Source organism: Chaetodon auriga, chromosome 23 (genome assembly GCF_051107435.1).
Source record: "Chaetodon auriga isolate fChaAug3 chromosome 23, fChaAug3.hap1, whole genome shotgun sequence".
NCBI lineage: Eukaryota > Metazoa > Chordata > Actinopteri > Chaetodontiformes > Chaetodontidae > Chaetodon > Chaetodon auriga.
In genome coordinates, this window is record NC_135096.1 from 5254803 (window position 1) to 5278294 (window position 23492).

The following is a 23492-nucleotide window of genomic DNA, read 5'->3' on the forward strand; positions in this document are numbered from 1 at the left end:
ATTAGAATTTCAGACCCATGCGACTTTTGGAAATATGTTTTGTCCATACAGGCTTTTCTGACTCAGAGGGTCTGAAGGGCCATAAGTCTGAGAGCTTCTGATTTTTTGGATTTCAAATGGCCAATTAAGAAAACTGCTGGGATTTGGGTTATTATTCCACTGGATTATTGTTCAGCAACCCCTGGGGATCATCTGACCCAAGTTTGGGGTCTGTGGGGTCAAAGGTTACTGCGTGGCAGGCAAAATGCATTTTTTTGACATTTGAATTTGAAAAATGGTGGGAAAATTAATAACTCCCAAATGGTTTGATGTAGCAGGCTGAAATTTGAGCATGTGTATCAGGGAGGGTGGGGGAATGATTGTGCAAACTTTCAGACAGGTGCCAAAAACTACATCTCCTATAACACTTTTTTTCTCTTTTTAAAACCACGATATAAGTGTAAAAATAAAAATCGTTAATACTTAGGAGTATTATTCACTTTATTTTAACCTTTTAACTATATTTCCGTTGATTATATTTCCACTTACGCAGATAATTTATATCGTTCTTCCACCAAGTCTCGGTAGTAGGCTAACTGATATAACGTTAACACAGGTCCTTACTTTTAGCGTCCGTACCGTGACCATCCACCTCCCCCACCCTGAGCTCTCACACCTCTGAGACCGCTGCTGCCAGTCAGCTGGTCCCAGAGGTGTGAGAGCTGTGGAGTTTAACTTCTCCGAAAATGTTGGAGCAAACTTCCAAATAGGCGTCATTTAGATGAACTAGCCGCATACTGGGTATCGAAACAGTTACTTACGTACTATGTATACTACGTATTCAGGGAATTAAAACAGCTTTTAGCTACCATTCTCAGTTGGAGCGAAATGCACTTTGGGGAACAGCATCGGGAAAATAAAATTTATACATCAATTCAAATTAATCAAAATTATCACATTTATAATTTATACAAATAAAATTATCCAAAAGAGTTGTTATATTGTACTGTATGCTTTTTTAAACGACTTTTCTATGTGGATTTCTATCTTTAATGTTTTATTTTATTTTATTTATTCTATGATTTTTTTTACGGAAGCCCCGAAAGGCAAGGTGGAAAAAAAAATAAATAAAACGGCCAATGTTTAAGTTTATCTCGTACGTAGATACTAACTCATACGTACGTGATAGTATCTCGTACGTATGAGTTAGTATCTCGTACGTACGAGTTAGTATCTCCTACGTACGAGATAACTCGCAATTATTTTTTTTTTTCACTTTTCCTTTCAGGGGCACTGGCCAAGCTATTTTGGAAGAAAAAAAAATCTGAAACGAAAGGTTTTACCTTCTCAGTTACTTTAACTACAAATATCTGCTGTAAACCACAATGGGACTGAGAGATTTCTCCATAAAATATTTATATCACATAATTTTATATAGAATTATGAACGAAAGCTCCAAGTGACAACACGTAGCTGTTCCGCCACTGACAGTATGCACGTCATCCAGACTGACCTGCCATGCAAAAGTGAGCCGCAAGCGAGTAAATCAGGTCAAATGGACGTAGTATATTCTTGAAGACGTTTCAGCTCTTATCCAAGAGACTTCTTCAGTTCTGGTGGTGGGTGCTGTACCACCAGAAGGGAAGAAGTCTCTTTTACCTGCAGGGTCAGATTGATACCTGCGTTACAAATACGTTTGAGCCGCTTGCGGCTCACTTTTGCATGGCAGGTCAGTCTGGATGACGTGCATACTGTCAGTGGCGGAACAGCTACGTGTTGTCACTTGGAGCTTTCGTTCATAATTCTATATAAAATTATGTGATATAAATATTTTATGGAGAAATCTCTCAGTCCCATTGTGGTTTACAGCAGATATTTGTAGTTAAAGTAACTGAGAAGGTAAAACCTCTCGTTTCAGATTTTTTTTTTCCCTCCAAAATAACTGAGCCAGTGGCCCTGAGAGGCAAGGTGAAAAAAAAAAAATAATTGCGAGTTATCTCGTACGTACGAGATAGTATCTCGTACGTATGAGATACCATCAGGTACGTATGAGTTAGTATCTCGTACGTACGAGATAAACTTAAACATTGTCCGTTTTATTTTTTTTTCCACCTTGCCTTTCAGAGCTTCCGTAATGATAGTGTTTAAATGGAGTTTAAAAAAAAAAAAAAAAAGGCTGCATGTTCCAGTATCAAACCTGGGGACAGACAAAAGAAAAGCCTGTTGTCATATACGGTAGTAGAGGAACTACGGTGATCAGAGAGCGGATGCAGACGACGGTTGGTGCAGCTGCTCATGCCCGGGAAGCCACCCGGATCACGTGATCACTCTCCATGCCCGATTCCCGTGCTGTAGCCTACAGGTGCGCGGCAAGCAAACCAGACAGAGACCGACTGGCGCAAACGGATTATTGAGTGTTGTTTTTCAAAAAAGACACATTATTGGTTCCGGCTTCTACTCTCTGTAAAACCCCACCGGATTGTAAGAGGAGTTTGCAACCATCTCCAGTCTGCTGCAGGAGGAGGACTGTTTTCAGCACTTGGTGAAAACAACACGTCAACACGACGGTTAACGGAAATGCGTGGAGCAGCACACGGTGCATCATTGCATGTAAGTGACTTTTCTCTTGACTGACTTTAGTCAATCATACTTAGTTTGCTCATTTATATAAGACATTTGTGAAAAAGAAAGTTGCACATTCTCCCAGTTTGAGTTAACTGCAGTTCTCGATAAAAATGTCTTACACGTGTACTGTTTGTAGATTCAAAGCTGTGTCAATTCCTGCTTTCATTCGGCACGTTAAAATTCACAGAAATCTTGCAAACATTAGATTTCAGTGTGGATACGCAGAGTGTCCTACAGCCTTTACAACAGTAATTGCACTTCAAAAGCATATGTACAGAGTCCATACGCCCACAGGTAAATCAGGGGCACAAACACAAGGACATGTTTTAGCATGTAAATTTGAGGGATGTAGCTTTGTGTCAGAGCGTGTAGCAACTTTATGGGAGCATTTCCAGCTGCATATTACAAGTGGGACAAAAGTGCCTTGCCCCTATGATAAATATATGGTAAAGCAATATGAAAAGAACTTCTAAATGCTTCAGTAGTACTACTTTTCATTTTCTCTGAAAAAAATGAATAAAACTCAGCATCAGATTTCTGAAAATCAGAACAAATCAAACAAACATTTAAACCAAAAATAATGAAACAGAAAACCAAATGCAAACTAAGGGTGCATGGACTAATAATGCATCAAAGTCAGTGTTGTTACTAATCTTTGATATATCCAAGACTGTGATAGGTAAAAAATCTCCAGGCTCCAATAATTTTTTATATTGAAAATCAGTCATTTTGTGTGTTTTTTTTCCCAAAATTGGTGACACCACTTATAAAATTGGCATTTAAAATATTAAAATGATTAAAAAAAATTAAATATTTTATAGTTTTGATCAGAACTGAAGTTAATTAACACATTTATGCAAAAAAAAAAGTTGAAAAAACTATTTATCTGATGTATTTTTATAGCAGTTTTTGTTAGGGGGTGAAAACTCACAGCTAAAGAGGATGAAAATTCTAACAGTACCCAAGGCTCTGTTAAGACCAGTGAGGAAGTGTCATTACTGCAGTGCCCGGGAGAACATTCTAACACATTGACTTGGTGGGCCAGGGATGAGCCAATGACCTTCTGATCACCAGACACCCACCTGCCCACTCAGCCACTGCAGCACTGAGCCAGGGAAGAGGGTCTGCAGAGTCAGACATTACTTACTTGAAATTTAATTGTTGTTTTATGTTTGATTATTGCAGGAGACACTGTGTGGTCTGCTAACAAGTGGATGCTGTCCATAGAGGGCCGTGTTGTAATCCCACATTCTCCTCCCATGCCGGATTTCACAACTGCCTTGGCTGTCCTCTTTGCCAGTTTCTATGTATTCAACATTGAATATCAGGTGGAAGCAGTCACAACACTGGAATTTGTTCAGAGGTATTGCCAATAACATTCTAACTTTACTTTGAACTACAAATATTTTGAATAATCCCAGAACACTTCATAGTGGTGAAAGAATATTAATTTGTATTCCAAGATGAAAACACAGAATCAGAGAAAATCTAAAAGGATTTGTACATACAATTATGTTCATTCAGGGCAATACAAGTTGTATGTTCAAAACTCAAATCGGCATCAAAGAAATTTCTGTGTTTTAACAGTTAGGGGGCACCTTGACATAAAATATTTGACTCTTAAAGTTCATATCCTTTCAGGTTGATTTCTTTAAACTTCTTGATCTGTCCTGAGAGGACTTCTGTTAAGATGATGTGCTCATCAAACTGGCCAAGAGATATATTAACTTCCGTTTTCACTTCTATTAGGTTCCTTGCCAGGATCAATCCAGATTCCATGAAGTGCACAGCCAAGGTCCAGACAAGCAGGAAAACTGGCAGAACTGTGAAGCGAAAGACATCTGATATAAATCCACGCGTCATTTCCTTCATGAATGCCTTCTCTGCATTTGACTGGCAAAACAGCTAGATTAAGGTGAGGTTCTGATACCAGCCATTATGTCTATGAAGATGGGTTTGGTTTTTATTTAGTTAGTCTAAAATCCTAGTCTAAATAATATTTAACTACTTTCCACTGAAGAGATAGTCAGCACTTATTAAATTCCCTTTATTAAATTAATCTTTATTGGATTATGTTGAGACATAAATTGGACACATATTATATATTGAAAACCTCAACATTCTTAACTAAAACTATCAGCTGACAGACAAGCATTAACTACAGTGTGCTGTAGCAATGCAGTTAGTAATCACTGCCAGTTTGTCCACTCGTGAAGACAGGAAAGAAGGAAGGATGGAGGGAAGAAGGAAAGGAAGAAAAGAGGCGGAGCAAGGGAAGAAGGGAAGGAATGGAGAAGGGAAGGAAGGAGTGAGGGAAGAAGGAAAGGAAGGAAAGAGGGGGGGAGGAGGGAGGGAAGAAGGGAAGGAAGGAAAGAGGGGGTGGAGGGAAGAAGGGAAGGAAGGAAAGAAAGACAAGAAATTAAAACACATTTCCCCCTGGGTCTCTTCTTATTCACTATTATTGTTTAATTTACAGGATGTTGCTGTGGAACAGAACTATGGAACTGATGGACTGGGTGATGGATCCTAAGAGGCAAGGAGTCTTTGTACTTGGAGTACAAAAATGTTTACAGCATGTTCTATGCAAAAACAGTGTTTTGTTGACATGTTATTGCCACTGTTTTGACTGTTTTTATGGATTTTATGGTTAGTAATATTGTAATACTGTATGTGTTTACAACACGTTCTAGAAACGTGATGGTTATCGTGTTTTGTTTATGTTATCTCTGGATATTTATATCCATTGTTTTATGGAGTCTTTGTGTACTTGGAGTACACAAATGTTCACAGCATATCCTATACAAGAATTGTGTTTTGTTGACATGTTATTGCCACTGTTTTTATGGATATTATGGCTAGTAATTTTGTAATATGGATTACAACATGTTCTAAAAGTTGATGGTGATCATACTTTTTGCTAATGTTATGTACGGATATTTATATCCATTGTTTTGTGGTTATGCACAAAAAATAAATAGCTAGGAAAATGTATCTTTTGCTGTCCCAATTTAATCAGTAAGTTACATCATAACATGAATCATAAGAACAGTTACAATATTAATATTGTAACTTTAAAATACAGTATTACAATTTTTAGTATACAGTTAAAATACTATTTTTGTAACCAAAAATACAACATTTGGAAATTACTGTTATTATTTTATTTACAGTTAAAACAATAATGATGTAATCACAAATGCAGCAATTGAAAAATTATTGTTTTTATTTTACAGTTAAACTATATTACAGTAACAAAAAATACAGTATGTAGCAATTTTTGTATTTTTGTTTACAACAAAAAAACAACAACGGTAAAATAAAAATACAGTTAATATTTACTGTCTTTTTGGCTCACAATTAAAATAACCCTACCGTAAAAAACACACGGTTAATATTGTGTTTTGATTTACAGTTACAATAACAGTACTGTTACATAAAATACAGTAAGGTACTGTGCATAGTTACTGTATTTAATTTTAAAGTTACAACAATATTACTATAATTTAAACAACAATATGTAAAATTTACCGTGTTATATTTTACAGCTACAAAATACTACTATAATAAAACATACAGTAAATTTTAATTACTGTGTTCAGTTCTACAGCTACAACACTGTAATTTTTTTTTACAATAACTTACTTGTCAATTGCTGCCAGTTGATTACTGTGAATTTCACAGTTGGTTCGTTACAGTGCATATATTGATGTAATATTCCATGTTTCGAGTTTTTGATCAATCTCTGTTCAATAACCATTATCTTTTTTGGAGAAACTTTGAGTTTGTAATGGTTGTATATGTTAGCTTCTTGCCTGAAACTTCAAAACAAATTTGACGGTGTCATCATGACACCGTGGATCTGTGGATAAAAATAAATTCTACATGTTTAGCTTTATATGCTTCTAATCTCAATCTTTTACTCTTAGATTTTGTGATTTATCATATTCAATACCAGCGCTGCTGTATTGAAGGAAGTATCAACGGTCTCTGTTCATTAAATACATAAATTTCATTTGAGTTTATTTTTATGCGCCCTTCTTTAGTGAGCTAAATGTATTTAATTGGGTATAATGTAATGTATTTTAGCCCATATGCATCTGCTGTGGCCCACAGGAGCACGACCTAGTTGGGTTTCATCATCAACCCATGAACTCCATAGGCCCCACATGGGAAATGCTGGTTTTGCCGATATGGGACCTGATTGAAGCCCAACAGGGGCCCTTCATCAACCCATGTAAGAGAATTTCTGTGGGCCCCTAGTGGGGATAACCTGCTCTGCCCATGTGGGACTTGTATGAAGCCCAACAGGGGCCCATCATCAACCCATTAGGGCTAACACATGTGGGGCCCCCATGGAAACTGAGGACAAAATTAGCTGAGCCCCAGTTGGGCAGCCAATCTGGGCCCCACTTATCAGCCCTGGTGGAATCCATCTGGGCCCCACATGAGTGTGCTGGCTGGGTAATTATGGGGGGTGGGTTATCCCCCGACACATTTTTAAGGTGGTTTAATTATTTTATGAATGATACGGACTTTTTGGGTGAAATCGGGGTCCTGAGACTGGACTCTGTTCTGTGTCCGTCTATTCTGAACATTACTGGGTTGGCGGATGGGACGCTGGTTACGCCATGGCTGGTAGTTATTGCCGTCATTATTGCGGTTAATAACCGAGCGCTGGCCATAGGAAGGGATGGCGCTCACCTGCTGACGTCCTCCGCTGCGCCAGCCGCTGCGCGTCTGGGCGCACGGCGCCGCTGAGAAGGCCGCTGGAGCCGCCGGGGCTCGGTGATAAGTAGGTCCGCTGCTGTCGTTCGGGTACGCTGAGTAGTCACGGTGGGGTCGCTGAGAACCTCTGGTACCGGAGGCGTAGGAGAGTGTCATCGGCGGAGGCAGCTGCTCCCGGCGGGGGTAGGAGTCAGCTCTTTGTGCCGGCCGGTCGGAGCGCCATGTCCGCGCGTCACCCCCGTGGCCTCTCCGGTAGCTCACTTGGGTCCAGCCGTCTTCCTCGTCGGAGTAGTGCATGACGTCGAAAAAAGTGTGTATCATAGTGAAAAATACCAAAATGAAAAGTTGAAAACGCCGCTAGATTGTGGTGTAAAACTGAAGAATAATACTCGTAGCTGTAATAGAGAAGAGGAGACTTCTTCTATTGACACTCGGTATTTATTTAAAGAAAAATAAAATAAAAACACAAATTCAGTGAAACGAGTTACAAGCGCGACGTTTCGGTTCTATTCAAATCAAAATCGAATCAAAACTTTATTTATATAGCACTTTTCATACATAGTGCAACACAAAGTGCTTTACAAGAGTTAAAAACAATGTAAATAAAAACAGAACAACACGAAAAACCCAACCCTCCCACCCCCCATATGTACTAACACACACACACACACACACACACACGCACACACACACACACACACACACACACACACACACACACACACACACACACACACACACACACTGAGAAAAATAACTCATTGGATGAACACAAATAAATTTTGGGCAGGATTTCCATCCATTAAATATATGCAGCCACAACTCAAACTAAGTACCTCCTTGTAATATGATTTAATTGAGTTGGTCGAACTCATCTTTATCAAATACAGCCAAAATAAAATAAGTACTTTAACTGGCCTTAACTTATTTACATTTGTTTAACTCAAATGAATATAGTTAGTCTAAAATAAAATGATTTCATTACTTCATTTGACCCTCATTTCAGACACACAACACAAAATCTGGTTAATGTTTTTTATTTAAAACGAATAAAAACTCATCCAAATATATACATATATATATACACACACACACATATATATAAATATATATATAGATAGATAGATAGAACATCAACATGGAACTCATCAAAATGATGATGACAGTGATATTCAAACTTAACATAATGACTTGTGTCAAAACACACAGAAAAACTGCCTTAGAACCCAGATATATGTTCCAGGCAGAAAAGCTAAGACAAGTTTTGACCAGTTCAGACCAACCATGAACATTTTTACCTTTCTATGTTTGCCTAAAAACTGGCATGAAATACACATATACCACATTTAACACACATCAACAGTACAAAACATGTAAATTCTTCCACCAATCCCAAACTAAACTGTTCAAAATGCTCTTTGACCTTGACTTAGAGCTTCAGTTTTTAAGCTTCTCTTAAGTTTTTTCCTCTATGATGAACACAGTGTATGACCTGTCACATTTAGAAAAGTAATCTGCTGACTTCAAAACTGCTTCAACCAAAGTAGCTAGTACTAGTGCACCAATAATACAAGTACAATATTTGCAAAGGCTGAGGCATGGTACAACCAGCTCCGATTAAACATCAAAACTTGACTATAAACTGTAATATGTAATGCCTACAAACAGATATGACACATGTACAACACACATGGTAGAAGTACAAAACAGAACCTGGAAAAATGTTCAATTTCTTTGAGACCAGTCACACACTTCAAGATGCGCTACACAAGTAGTTAACATATTTTTAGAACAAGAAAAACATCCACGCTGACGGTCACTGACTGGGACACAGTGGACACAGTGTTTGTCCCTTATGAAAACAGCTTGATTTTCAGCTGCTGTATCTTTGCATTCAGCTTGTGTCCGTCCAAGTTCATAAGGATCTTCTGGGAAAAACTCGAAGGTGTACTTGAGGTTTTCGGGAAAGGCTCGATCAAGGGCATAAATGAGTCCAAAGAGCATGATGAAGCCCATGATGACACAGCCAACATCGCTGAGGACCTTAATGCCCTCAATCACAACTCCCATGTCCTCTGGCTCCTTATGTCCGTCTCCTCGGATCGTGTAAATCCCCATGACTGTGGTGGCGATGTCCCTCTCTGCATCCTCAGCTGCAGAGGACTGAACACAGAAAACAAATTTAAGTAAAACACTAAACAACAAACAGAAAATCATATACAAAATATAAACGCACAGTTACTACATACAGCAGTTTAGAGCAACAGTTCATCAGTTGTCGTGGTCAAAAAACAAGTGCCAATTCTGAGACGGCTGTAGCCTTCAACATTTGACCTACGATATCTGGCCATGGTTCGTGATAGTGGTGCGTCAGGCTCTCGCAGAATCTTCTGATGCACACATTAGTGTTGTTTCCTGAAGTCATTGGCTGTCGCGTAGTATTTTTCATACTACACGACATCTGCAGATCCGTGTACAATAAGCATCCCCTTTGGTGTGTGTGAATGATGGCAGAGGAACAAGGATAAACATAACAGCGGGTACTGAGTCAGCATTGGATATAACTTTAGTGTCTAACACATTGGCTGGAATCAGTAACTGGGAAGTTTGGACAGTATCAGCAATAGGAAGCGATCATTACCCAGTCTTATGCATGGTGGGGGAGAGAGTAGAGGTGAGAAAAAGTGGGGGAATCGTAAAATGGGTATTTCAAAAAGCAGAATGGGATGAGTTTCAGAGATTGAGTGAGGAATCAATGAGCAGGATAGAAATGCTTTGAGACATTGATGAAATAAATAAACAGGAAAACCTCGGCAATTGTAAGGGCAGCAGATGGCGCTATACCCTAGAGTAAAGGCAAGAGGAACAGGAAGATGGTACCATGGCGGACAGAAGAATGTCATCAGGCTGTAAGAAATAGGAACAGAGCATTCAGTTAAAAGAACCCATAACATGCAGAATTTGATTCAGTACAAAAAGGCACAGAACAATACGTCAAGCTAAGAGAGCAAGATGGAGGAATTTCTGTGATGAGATAGGAAGAACTACACCAGTGGGAGAAGTATGGGGAATGATAAAGAAGATGGGAGGGGACAGAAGGGAATGAGACTATCCGGTCATAATATCTGAGGAGGAGACAGCAGTTTCCAACAGGGAAAAGGCAGAAGAACTATGACTCAGTATCCAGGGGTTTTAAACAGGAGGGAAAACACAGCTGGTATATACTGGTATTTTAGGGTTATGTTTTTGTGTGTGTGATAGGTACACGCATGATATCGCCTTGCACCACAGCAAGAGAGAAGGAGACGTGTGAGGAATGTGACGATGGAACATACACCGAGCGTGGCAACAGTCTGAAGCAGTGTTTCAAGTGCGCACAGTGTCGCTCAGGTAATTCTGATGGACGGTGTTACGCTATCGATTGGAAAGACTGTGAAAGAAAAAGCTATTTTCAACCTTTTCAAAGTGCTCTGAGCATAAACTCCGACTTAACAAGGTCTTTTTCATGTTGCTTTCTCAGATCAGGAAATTGTAAGGGCACTCAAGATACGGAATGTCAATGCAAATTGGGAGTATTTTGTGCTCCTGACCAGGCGTGTGAGGGGTGCAAGCAGTGTTTAAGGTGAGTCAGTACGAGCCAAGCGGGCCACGCACGTGATGCTTAATCATTTTTATTTCACTTATTTCCATATTGGAGTGTGTTCCTAAATAGCCGAATTTATTTTAATCCCCTCATGCTTTAAATCCATCTTTCCCCCCCCCCCCTCCCTCTAAACTAGGTGTGAAAAAGATGAAGAGATCGTGAGAAATTGACAGTCGTAATGAAACATTCGGCTCGAATCCGTTTCGGCAGCGCAGCCCAGACGCGCACAGAGCGGAGCGACAGGACACCGGCAGAGCGTCTGTCATTGGAGTTTTTGGTAAGTACATGGGTCAAAGACGAATAAGGATTTAACAAATGAAAAAAAATCAAATTGGTTAAAAATTAAGTTACTTTCTATCTTTATGTAGCCCAGTCTAAAATACGTCATTTTAGGCAAGGCAATATGTTAAAGTGTCAATTCTGACAGATAAATGTTAATAAATAAATGATATAAATATGTTCATGAAAGGAGATAAAAAAAATAAATTTGAATCAGTTCATTTAAGTGTTAAATACAGTTCATTGTGGATTAAAAACTGAGCCATATGCCGACGAATAAGTTTTTGTTAAGGTGTTAATAAAGTTCATTGAAATTCAAATAGTTTTTTTTTTTTTTTACAGTGAACAAAAGAGTAGCGCGGTCATGAGCACCACCTAAACTTGGAGAGCGTTAAGTTGTCTATCTTTTGTTTTCCTTAATTGTATTGGTTGTTACCATCTTGTCAGCCCGTTTTCTGAGAAACAGTGCGTATCGGGTTAGGTTGTTAGAAAGTTAATGACTGGGGGAAAGAGATCCTCCTCAACCCTCGCTTCGGGAGAGTTTCTGGATTCCCTGAAGTAAAACACGTAGTTATCTCAAAAGAAAGAGCCTGGACGGACGTTTAAGTCGGAGGAGCGTAGGGAGGGAGTCGGTTGGCGAGTTTGGAGTTGATTTTGAGTTGACAGATCCGAAAGGTTGGCAGGAGATGGCGGCGGCATCAGCTGGGCATGGACGAGGTAAAAACAATCGGACTGTGGGAGATCCCAGTCGAGTTGAAAATAATTTCCTGGCGGTTGAGCACAACTGTTCCGTGAATGGATCAGAAGTAGGCAGTTGGGCACATATGGATGAGGAGGAAGGGGGAGATTGTGAGTTTGAAAGGGGAGCGAGTGGATGGGAGGAATAAAAAGGAAGAAGAACGGCAATGATGACAGTTATAGCAGTGAGGAGGAAGGAGCTGAGCATATTGAGAAGGAGACACCTTAGAATTATTTTGTCATCATAGGGTTCAATGAAAAGATACAAGAAAAGGTAAAGAAGCTCAACCCCTTTGTGCTAACAACAATTGTAGCAAGTAAAATAGGAGAGATACAGTTTGCAAAGGTCCTGAGTGATGGCAGTTTATTGGTGAAATGTGCTAATGAAGAGCAAGTTGAGAAGGCACTCAAACTGAAAGAGTTGGGGAAAAACAAGGTGGCGAGCACAGGGAGGGTGGGAGCACGAAATGGCGGTGGGTGCAAAGGAGTGATTACAGGAGTGTCACTGAGTGTGAGTATGGAGGAACTTAAGAGGAATATTAAAGGAGGAAAAATAACGAATGTGCAAAGAACGAAGACAACAAAAGAAGGAGTGAGAATGGATAGCCAAACTGTATTGATTGAGCTTGAAGGAAAGTGTGTGCCTTAGAAAGTTTTCCTGGGTTTTATGAGTTACCCAGTGAGAGTTTATGTTCCAAAACCATTAAGGTGCTTTAACTGTCAAAGGTTTGGACACATAACCAAGAACTGAAAGGAGAAGAGGAGGATGTGCTAGGTGTGGGGGAGACCATGAGTGGAACAGGGGTGCAACCAAAATGTTGTTACTGTGGAGGAGCCCATAACGTGGCATATGGAGGATGTGAGGCTATGCAGGAGGGAAAATACAGCTGGCATGATCGATGAGCCATTTACCTTGGCAGAGATGATGAGGGCTGTGAAGAGATCACGACCAACTTCTCCAGGGAAAGATCAGGTGTGTTACAGCATGTTAAAGCATGTGGGGAAAGGAGCATTAGTGAAGGTGCTGCAGCTTTATAACAGAGTGTGGGAGGAGGGAATTTTTTCTTTGTTTTGGTTTTAGTCAAAAGAAGCAAACAATTAGGTTTTTAATTCCCTTTTTGAGTCAAGTTGGAGGTTTTAATGATTTATTATTACTTTTTATTATTATTTTTGATGAATCCCTTCCTCTCTTCCCTTTTCTCTTTCTTTGCCATCACAGAAGCGTAGAGTTGGAAAACTCTGAATAGGCATATAGATTTAGTTCTGTACAGTCGTTTTTTTTTCTTTCTTTAAAAAGGAAAAGACAAAAAAAAGGACAAATTAAAAAAAAGTATCAAAAATAAGAATAGAGCAACTGTTTTATTCTCTTTATATACACACCCCCTTTTTTCCCCTCTGTCATCAGCTGTATGTCTTGGGCTTAGCTTTGAATTTATATTTATAATAGCTAGAAACAAAACAAATGACATAATGGTTTGACCAATTACCTCGATGCCAATTGCTCCAGAAGAAATGTATCCTAGCATAAGCTATCATTATTGCTTAACTTACATATCTAAGCCTTTCGCAAACAAGTGTAAACCTATTTTATTAATCCTTTTCAATCTGATCTGCATAATCAATTTATTACTAAACCACAATACCTTGCTCTCTTTTTCTGGAGATACTCAGCCCTAGCTTGTGGGTCAGCATTCTTCCCGGCTCTGAAAAGTCTTTGCCTTTCTTTATTAGACAGTGGCATCTGCAAGAACAAAACTGACCCTTAAACATCAAAAGCTATACTCATTTTTGGGCAATAACTTCACAACATCTATGAATATGTCCTGTGTTGCTATCATTGAAAAAGATAACAAAAAATACCACAAAAGTTCAAAAATACATAATACTGCTTCTTTTATTTAATTCATCAATTGCTGTTATTAATAATAATAAAAGTGTAACAATACAACATCAAATCAATGTCTAAAAAGCTACAGATACCAATACAAATCTGAATTGATTAACGTCCATTCTGGATAACAGAGGACAGGTCCTGGGTAACAGAATATCTTTGTTATCCAGGAAGGACAAAAAAACTATTTTTCCTTTATTATCAGGCACTAACTGGGTCTACTGTGTAAAATATTAGCTTAATCTTCAACACATCAATGTCATATTTCACATGAAATAGGTCATTTTAAAATGTAAAAAAATTATAAATGTTCTTTTAGCGTTATCCAGAAAGACACATCATGGTGGAACATCATGTACCACCGAGCCAAAAGGTCAAATTATCAACATTTTAAGAGAGACTTACTGACCTTGTGATATCTTTTGGGGGTCCTTCAGAATCTGTTGGCTGATGCAACACCCTGTCACATGACTATCCAGATCCAAATATAGTCATGTATAGCCACTTTATGTCTGTTACCCAGGAAGGACATTTGAGAATCCAAAAATGGGGACAAAAGTATTTCTTGAATAAAAATGTAAATGAGCTTAGTGTTGTTGCTGTATTTGCAGGTGTCATTACAAACATCAACACAATTATGCCCCAGTACATCATTTGTGCTTTTATTAAGATTTTTGACATTTTTAGCATATTTTTGTGCTTAGATTTTTAGCCTGGACGTTATCCAGGAAGGACAGTTTTGTACTTTTGAGCTAAATAGCTCCTTAAATTTTCATTTCTTATACTAAATACTCACATGAGTAAGTAAAGTGGCGAGAGTTGAGTAACAAAATGTAATGTTTTAAATAGTTTTAACATTATAAACGTCGGACACCGGAATGACATGCCACGTCTTTGACCCACATAACACAATATTAAAATGATTGTAACCGCGTTGTTGTATTTTTTTTTAAAAAAAATCAAGCATTAGTTTGCAGCGTTTGTGCATAACGTCCTCATTCGTTTCTGTGATAGTATTCTTGCCAAACATGCTAACGTAGCAAGTTTAGCTAATAGCCTAGTCGATACAGTTAGTCCTGCACACCACCAAGCAGGTAGCTTTGGTCGCATCCACCGCTTAAGAGGCCCTTAACACACCGGCAAATTAGGTCAGTTTTCTGCAGGACACAGCAAGTTAGCCTATGTGTCCTATGGTAGGAATTGAAAATCGGTTGTGCCGGTGTAGCATGGCTAACATTGCTAAGATATGCTAATGTGGCTCGGGGGGCTACTAGTAGTTCACCCTTGCGTCGCATGTTCTTTCTCGCTCAGTTTGACTGTTGTACGTGGAAGCCGGGGAAATTACCGGTGGGCTGACATAGACGCTAAACGTCCAGTATAACAGCTCACCGCTTGGTTAGTCACCATAGCTATTATTAGCTAATTGTTAACCGTTCCCGCTTCCAGCTCCCCGACCTTGGTCAGAGAGCACAGGTGGGATTCATCTATCTCTGTGGCCGAAGTTGATTTATTCACTTCGGGGTTAACCACTTCTTCATATACTTTGATTTCAATTCTTCGTCTTCACATATTTATTTCCAGAACATAAAAACATTTTTTTAGTTTTTCAGATTGTGTCAAAATAGTCCACCAGACCCTTTTTTTGTTTTTCTGAATAATATTTTTGCCCGTAATACATAGATTATAGTGGTTGCCAGTGGTTTAATTTCTGAAAGTCCATCGTGGAGTTTTTAAAAGTCCTATTTCATGATTTGCTCTCTTTTCAGTGTTTCCTCTCTTTGTCAGAATCTGTGAACCTGACACAAAATTAGTCAATAAATAGAAATGATGCACATATCATGGGTAATGTTGCATATCGTACATTGTGAAATACTGATTCCCACTCCTATTATGAATAGTTATTTTTGTCTGTGTCACTCTGTGACCTAATATTGAAGATATACTTCATACGTGGGCACCTTCTGCGTGGAGACTTGAAACATCATCCAGCAGAAATAATAGAACTCTCCCCTTCCCTCCTCTCTTCTCTTCTGTAGTGCTAATCAAACTGCTACTTTCTGCTCCACCACTTCTCCTCTGACCACCCAAACTGTCACATAAGTGAACTGGTTTTAATTCTGTTACACTTTGTTTAACCAAGTAAATTCCTTAAAGCTTCGTTAAAATATTGTCCCTCTTATTTTCCTTACAATTTAACAGCTTGGCTGGAAGAATATAAGTGGGGATGGATTCGAGGGTACTCTCTGATGCCACCATTAGATGGAGAGCGCGTAGAGATGTTGAGAGACGACTCAAGGAAATCAGGACCGTGCACACTGAAAGATTTGCTTCCCAGTGCTGCGGTCAGGAAAGCACAGAGGAAAGACAGGCTGAATGTAGAGAAAGAGTAGCTGAGGCAGTCATAGAAAATAGTGGGAGTGACAGAGAGGAGGCTGGAGGGTTGCTGGAGGAGGACATAGTAGAGATGGACACGTCACATTTTGACCACCAGTCCTTTTCAATGGATGTGCCTGAGGAGGAGAGTGACTCGGACCAGGATACTGATGAGACAGTGGATCAGTCATGTAATCTAGGGGCATGTCTTCATAACTGGGCATTAACATTTGGAGTTTCCCTAGTGGCTCTCAAAGCTCTTCTTGGTTTGTTAAGATTGTACCATCCTGATCTTCCGAAGGATGCAAGAACCCTCCTTAAGACAAAGATTACTCACAACATACAGGAAAGGTGTGGAGGACTATATTATTACATTGGCGTAGGCAGAAGCTGTACCAACATGTGAGTCAATCACTAATGGCTGTACCTTAAAACTACAGATCAAAATTGATGGGTTGCCTTTGTTCAAAAGTAGTGGGATTCGGGTGTGGCCCATTTTAGGACTCCTCGTAAATGTTCCAATTAAGGAACCAGCTGTGATTGCATTGTTCTGTGGACCACATAAACCAAAGCCAGCAGATATATTTTTGAGAGACTTTGTTCTTGAGTTGAAAGACTTACAGAATGGCATTGATTTTGAAGGCAAAAGGATTTTCTTTAAGTTGGATTCTGTAATCTGTGATGCCCCTGCCCGGGCTTTTATAAAAAATATTAAGCTTCACAATGGCTATTTTGGATGCGACAAATGTGTGCAGACAGGACAGTATGTGGGAAGAATGACATTTCCTTTAATCACTTGTCCACTGAGGACAGATGAATCATTTGCAGAAAAACATGATGAAGAACATCACCTAGATGGCCCTAACACTTTCCATGACTTAAGTATAGGGATGGTATCTCAGTTCCCGGGTGATTATATGCATTCTGTTTGTTTGGGTGTTGTAAGGAGACTTCTGAACATTTGGCTTAGGGGGCCTCTCAAATTCCGCTTACCCACCAGCATTGTCAACCGGATGTCTGATTGTTTGACAGGTTTACGCAATCATGTTCCAGTGGAATTTGCCAGGAAACCCAGAACACTGAGGGAACTTGATAGATGGAAAGCAACAGAATTTAGGATGTTGGACACAAACATTTACAATAATTTCATGCTGCTGTTTTCTGGCATTGCCATTTTAGTCAGCCCAACACTGTCTTCATTGTACTGGCAGTATTCTGAGATATTGCTGCAGATGTTTGTGACCCATTTTGGCCAAAGATATGGCAAGGACTCACTCGAAAAAAACAACAAAACTAAAATAATTTCCATAAAATACATTTCAAGGAGTATTTGATTACTATTATCATTAGGCCCTGAGATGGGTCAATGATTGGCAGCAACATTGATTTTGATGCATTGTTATTTTTTTTGCAGTGTCAGATTTAAAGAAACACTCACCCATTTTTATCCGAAGGACAAAAAACTGCCCCCTTCCCAAAAACTGCTGTAAAAATATTATATATTCATATTTTTTTCCACTTTAAATGATTCAGTCTTTTAAAACTACTTCAGCCTGAAATATACATATCAAATATTAATTATATTTTGGGGATTTTAACCCTTTAAATGCCAGTATGTTTACATATTTCCATTGTTTTTTTATCGAAAAAAAAAAACAAAACAACAAAACAAAAATAATTTCCATAAAATACATTTCAAGGAGTATTTGATTACTATTATTATTAGGCCCTGAGATGGGTCAATGATTGGCAGCAACATTGATTTTGATGCATTGTTATTTTTTTTACAGTGTCAGATTTAAAGAAACACTCACACATTTTATCCTAAGGACAAAAAACTGTCCCCTTCCCAAAAACTGCTGTAAAAAAATTCATTCATTCATTCATCTTCTTTACCCGCACATCCCATTTCGGGGTTGCGGGGGGCTGGAGCCTATCCCAGCTAGCAATGGGCGAGAGGCGGGGTACACCCTGAACCGGTCGCCAGCCGATCGCAGGGCTACATACACACACACACAGACAGACAGCTCACACACTCACACTCACACCTACGGACAATTTTAGAGACCAATTAACCTAACGAGCATGTTTTTTGGTCTGTGGGAGGAAGCCGGAGTGCCCGGAGAGAACCCACGCATGCACGGGAAGAACATGCAAACTTCACTCAGAAAGGCCCTGCCCGACCCCGGGTTCGAACCAGCAACCTTCTTGCTGTGAGGCACGCGCACTACCTGCTGCGCCACCGTGCCGCCCTGTAAAAATATTATATATTCATATTTTTTTCCACTTTAAATGGTTAAATCTTTTAAAACTAGTTCAGCCTGAAATATACATATCAAATATTAATTAGTTTTGAACCAGAAAAAAATTTATTTGAGAAAGATGAACATTGAATAATAAACACCGAAAGACAAACATTGAATGATAAACACTGAAAGATGAACATTGATGATAAACATTGAAAGAGAAATGTGGAACATTTAGATATGTGGTTGGGGATGGGGAGTGGCTGAGATGGGGAGAGGGCAAGTGAGAGAGGGCAAGTGAGAGAGAGGGTGAGAGAGAGACAGAGAAGGAGAGAGCATATTTGTCTGGGTGTGAGAGTCCAGCTCAGGTGGAGCAGAGGCTGCAGATGGACAGAGTGTGGTCCTTGCAGATGAACTTGCCACATTTGCAGCAGGTGCTGCCAACTCTTCATTTTCTGTCCTTGCAAAAGCCACACTGCCTCCTGCCCTTAGATTTGTTCATGAGAGAGGGGCCTGCAGCAGCACTCTGCAGATCTGCAACGATTCCTGCAGCGGCTCTTGATGTGTGGGGTCACCAGCATTTCTCCCACCTCTTCAATGAAGAGCCTCCTCCTGTGTGGCTTCTGCTGCTGCCAGGATGGTTGGATTGATGTCCACAGGACATAGGCATTGTAATGTGAAATGTCAACCAGGTTGTCGAAGAGGGCCAGTGGCCACCGATTTGTTCTCCTCCTGCAGGAGTAGGTGCCAACAACCTAACAAAAAAAACCCCAAAACATAAAACAAGACAATATGAGTAAATGATCCAAGTATTTTTTCTCATGATACACATATTATTTATTCTATATGAAAATGCTCACTTGAAAAAAAAAAAAAAACTACATATATTTTAGATAAGATCAATAACAATATAATAACAATTATACAGTAACAATAAATAAATGTGTGCATAACTGATGCGTAACGGTTCCTACCTTATCAAGGTTGTCGACACTTCCTTTGCATCTGTTGTAATCTTTGATTATGATGGGCTTTCTCTTCGTTTCATCGCTTATGTCGGGACTGTGGTGTTTCGTGCTGAGGAGCAGCACATTCCTGCCCTGTCGAGGGATGTAAGAGACCAGTGTGTGGGTCTTTGTAAAAGCAAAGGTGGAGGAGAAGACCGCTCTTGCTCTTGTCTGGAGCAAATGGGGGGGAGTTCAGGCTTGTTTCGTCGAATTGTGCCAACCAGAGCCAGTTTCCTCCTGAGCAGCTCCTCTGTCAGTGTGAAGGACGTGAAAAAATTATCACATGTGATGATGTGTCCCTGGAGCCCCTCTGTCATCTCCAGGACCACCCTCATCCCCTGGTTGACTTCAGCAGGACTGCCAGCTGCTTTGCCTGTGTACACCTGCAGTCTCCAGGCGTAGGATGTTATTACATCACAGGTCACCCAAATCTTTATGCCATATTTGGCTGGCTTTTTTGGCAAGTACTGCCTGAAGCTGCACTTGCCTCTGAATGGGACAAGCTGTTCATCCACGCAGATGTCTCTGTCTGGGCTGAACAGCATCGGCAGGCGACGCGTCCACATTTCCCAGACTTTGCGGAAGGCAGCCAGCTTGTCATCACAGCGTCGCGGTCGGGATAGCTTGTTGTCGAACCACAGTGTTCGGCTGATCTCGTGGAACCTCTTGTGGGACATCGTGGCCCGGAAAATGCTCCTCCCTGATTTTTCACTCCAGAGGCTGAGGGTTGATTCATTTTTTGACCGGTAAACACCGGCCAAGATGAGCAGCCCCACATAAGCCTGCAGCTCCTCTGTGTCCACATCTCACCAGTTTGCGATTGAGCGCCTCCCATGCAGATTTGTTGTAGACACAATGTGCTGCAGGATTTCATTTGTTAGCAGCAGTGCAAAGCAGGACGCCAGGTCAGTGATTCGGGCAGCGGCATAATGTGTCAGCCCTAGGACCATACCTGTGGCTGCTGGGACGTAGCGGCATGTTTCAGTGCTTGTGGGAGACCAAATAATTTTCCCATTCTTTGAGGTCCATCCTGCTGCTGCCTCATCTATCTCCCCTCCGCTCTCATCTTCGGATGAGTCTTCAGATGAGTTGGACTCCAGCTGGTCAGTTTCAACCTCTGAGGCCTCCTCTGTGTCAGCCTCGGAGTCTTCAGAGGTGGATGAGGAGCCGTCCTCGTAATCAGAGTGCATGATTACATCCAAAGCCTCCTGTGTGCTGTGAAGTCGTTCCATCTCCAAAATGACCACTCCCGCACTACTGCTCATATTTATAACAATGGCTGCATTGGGGGTGCCTCTTGGTTACTCCCAGGACGTTCTTGCTGAAATAAACCTGCTGTAAGTAATTGTACACTCAAATTACGGTTGAGCAACTTTGAAAAGTAATATGTAATTGCTACTAGAAAATTGCATTTCCTGCTGAAAATGCAGTGTAAATGCTGAGGGCTCAGGTGCCAGTGCATTGCTGAAAATGCAGATATGTGAGTAGAATTGGCAGAGAAATGGTATCAAAAATGCAATACGCTGTACTGATGAAAAACCTAGAAGCTGAAATGTAAACCAGGCTGAAATTTAATCCGAACTGAATTGCCTTGGGAAGAAAAGATTTGAAGTAGTCGGTAGAAAAGCTAGAAGCTAAACTTTCAGACTGTCAAAGCTTGAAGTTGAATTGTTTGATACACATTTTGCCTTTAACAAATATTGCACTTCCTGTGATTTGAAAATTGCAGCAGGCCATATTGCAATTTTGATTAATTGCTCACCCCTAACTCATACATTATTATCATATACATTAAGTGATGATTTTATTAGGGACACCTGAACACTAATGAAACATAATACAACAGCTTTGTCATGAATTCTGCTTGAGTGATGTAAAGGTGCATGAATCCAGTTTGACTGTTCAGACTTAAGGACCAATTATGAAAGTAACTTTCAGAATTGAAATGATCAGATTGTCATTGTCATGTCATTTGTGCTGTAGTCACTGTCATGTGATGATGGGTGAAGATCTTCAGTTCACAACAAAACAATCCTGTAGCACATGATGCACATGCGGAAGTCTCGCGAGATTGAGGCCATGTTTACATCCTACTTGCTACATGCTACAGCTGACATTTAGGCTAAAAACATGGTGTAAATGGCATCTTTTGTGGTTCATTTTTAACATTAATTTTTTCACCCATCATTACTTTGGCATAAGGGTGAGTACATACTGAGTGGTTTATCCTGGCAAAGTGGAATAATGCTTTAAGTGTTTGGGGACAGATGTGTGAGGGAGTCTGACATAAATAGTTTTTTATACTGAATATTTATACTTAAACATGTATTTTTTTGCTCCCTTTCAGGTAAAAGTGTTCTACAATGCTGCTGCGTGTCATCATAACGGAAAAAGAAATCAGACGGCTTTCAATTGAAAACATCCCTGCAAGCGTTGAGGAGCTGAATCAGGTGTTACAAACAAACCTTGGCCTGAGAGGTGGACTCATTTTACAATTTGAGGATCCCGATTTTAATAATCAGTTGTGCAACCTGACTGACATCAATGACCTTCCTGTGGAGCGAGCAACATTGAAAGTGTTGTTCACAGATGATGCAGTTGTCTCAGATTCTACGTTGGACACATGCAGCCTCTCGTCTCCCAGTAGTGGTGATTCTTTCGACTGGCCTGACCCCTTCCCAATTCCACAGTTCTCACATGATGTGGAGCTTCAGCTGAAAGACGCAAGTTGTAGGTATGCTAAGGATGGATCTGCGATGGTGATTCCCAAAGGTTTGAAGACTGATATTCTTGACACACTTGCAGACAGTATGTCAAAAATTAGTGCATATCCTGAGAGGCAGCACTATGAGAGTGTTGCCAAAGCGCTTGTGGAGAAGCATCCCTGCCTGAAGGAGCCAGGGTCTGACAAGGGATGGTACTCATGGTTTCACAGTCTGAAATTTAAGCTTGGAAACTATCGGCAGAAGTTAGGTGCAGCAGGATGCCCTGAAGTGGTGATCAACAAAAGAAAAGGAGGAGAAGTGAAGGGAAAGCGTGTAAAAAAAGTCAAAGAAGGGTGAGGTCAACTACTGTCCAGATCCACCTGAAGGACAGAGTCTTGAAAGCGTGGAGGAAAAGCGCAAGATGATGGAGATGGAAATGCTGAAAAAAGACCCTGATCACCAACTCGTAGAAGATCTGATGACTGCTACATTTTCCCAGAGCAGAGAAGAGATCATTGGAGATCAGCCACTCATCACAGAAGTAATTTCCAGATGGCCAGCTCTGTTCCATGAGCGACAGGTAATCAGTCCTACCATTGTACATCTATTTTACAAAAAGATGTAAAGCATGTCGTGTGTCAGATACTCCATACATTTTCATTGAAAAACATTAAAATGATTATGGTTTGATTTACAAAGATGTTTTCTTAAATCTCTTAGAATATGATGTGTAGGCCAGGACAACTCACAACGCACATTATTTGAATTAATCTATTTATTATTCAAATTTAATCAAATTATTCAATTTTATTTCATATTTCTTTGTCTTGTAGGACACTAATGAGAGGAGGAGGACTGCTGCTGTGCTTGGTCTACCACACTACATATCCGGAGAAGATCCATCAGACGTCATCAGGATGTGCGATGCAAGACCATAACAACTTCTTCAATTCACAACTGTGGATGTGTATTCTGTAAATATGATATACTAAGGAATCTGTTTTTATCATTTTTTTTTTAAATCATAACGGTCATACACTGTTATTTCTTCTTTTAAAGGCTCACAATGAGCACCTGGATGAAGCCATGAAGGGGATGCAAGTTGGCCTACTGAGTTTTTTTCAGCAAGTGGTGATGAAAATCAAACCAGAACAAGCCTCTGCACGAGTACATGGATTAAGAAACAAACTCTTGAGATACAGACTGCAAAACTGTAACACGTGTTCCTGATTCTCTGCTTTCTTCTGTGGAAAGAGTTCAGAACTTTGCCCAAATATTTTG

General features: G+C 40.0%; 1 protein-coding gene and 1 long non-coding RNA gene across 2 annotated transcripts in view; both read left to right on the forward strand.

Annotated features, from left to right (window-relative positions):
• The window catches only part of LOC143315640 (uncharacterized), a 105442-nt gene that overhangs the window by 25622 nt on the left and 56328 nt on the right, over positions 1–23492 (forward strand).
• Positions 11113–23317, forward strand: LOC143316164 (uncharacterized). The gene is made up of 4 exons (XR_013076260.1): positions 11113–11249; positions 21854–22791; positions 23045–23185; positions 23271–23317. It is a non-coding gene; the product is annotated as an uncharacterized LOC143316164 (long non-coding RNA).